Consider the following 1395-nt stretch of genomic DNA (forward strand, 5'->3'; position numbering starts at 1 on the left):
GCAACTGTCACTCCCAACTGCCACAGAACCTTCTGATTCCAACATTCAATCCTTCTGTTGAAGGGACATCATTCAAAACACTCTGCTTGCTACTGTGAATACCACTGCGGTGGGGGAGGAGAGGTGATTCGGTCCACATGTACCCTGTTAGCATATGCAACAGGGTGTTCTGCTATCATGCTCTTAGCACAACTGTTGGAATGCATTCATGGCAGTGACGTGCCCTGATGCCACAACTGCAACGAAAATATCTGAACATGGATATGACACTGGATGACTGCTTGAAACTGGATTCTTTCTCTGGGCAGTGGCACTCAACAGCACATTTCAATCCAAATAAATTGCATGATGCAGCATGAAGGAGCTGCTGTTCTGAAAACTTAGTTAACTCCTGACTGGGACCATAGTAATGAGGCATTACTAAAAGTCTAAAACTTCTTCCTATGGCATCTTTGATAAATATTAAAATCTAAACTTTTTCATGCCAGGGCTCTGAATACCCTAATGTTGGCTTCAATTTAGTTTGCTAGGGTAGTGACCACTAGTCTTCAAAATCTCAAATATAATAATTAAAACACAAAAATCTTTGCATGTGGAATGGACAAGTTAAGCTATTATAAACTGATGGGCTTTGCGTTAGCTGTAATCTCTAGGGAAAAAGATATGTCATTATGGATGGCAAAATTAGGATATCTGCTCACTCTGTTTCAGAGTAGCAGCCGTGTTAGTCTGTATCCGCAAAAAGATGATCCTTTACTCTCACAGATCTTGGGAGACAGACCTGTCCTTGCTTACAGACAACCCCCCAACCTAAAGCAAATACTCACCAGCAACCACACATCACTGAACAAAAACACTGACCCAGGAACCTATCCTTGTAACAAAGCCCGATGCCAACTCTGTCCTCATATCTATTCAAGTGACACCATCATAGGGCCTAATCACATCAGCCATACCATCAGGGGCTCGTTCACCTGCACATCTACCAATGTGATATATGCCATCATGTGCCAGCAATGCCCCTCTGCCATGTACATTGGCCAAACCGGACAGTCTCTACGCAAAAGAATTAATGGACACAAATCTGACATCAGGAATCATAATACTCAAAAACCAGTGGGAGAACACTTTAACCTGTCTGGCCATTCTATGACAGACCTGCGGGTGGCTATCTTAAAACAGAAAAACTTCAAAAACAGACTCCAACGAGAGACTGCTGAGCTGGAATTGATATGCAAACTAGACACAATCAACTCAGGGCTAAACAGGGATTGGGAATGGCTGAGCCATTACAAACATTGAATCTATCTCCCCTTGTAAGTATTCTCACACTTGCTTCTTATCAAAGTGTCTGTACTTGGCTACCTTGATTATCACTTCAAAAGTTTTTTTTCT

This window comes from Terrapene carolina, unplaced genomic scaffold, assembly GCF_002925995.2.
Source record: "Terrapene carolina triunguis isolate 2854851 unplaced genomic scaffold, T_m_triunguis-2.0 Scaffold66, whole genome shotgun sequence".
Classification (NCBI taxonomy): domain Eukaryota; kingdom Metazoa; phylum Chordata; order Testudines; family Emydidae; genus Terrapene; species Terrapene triunguis.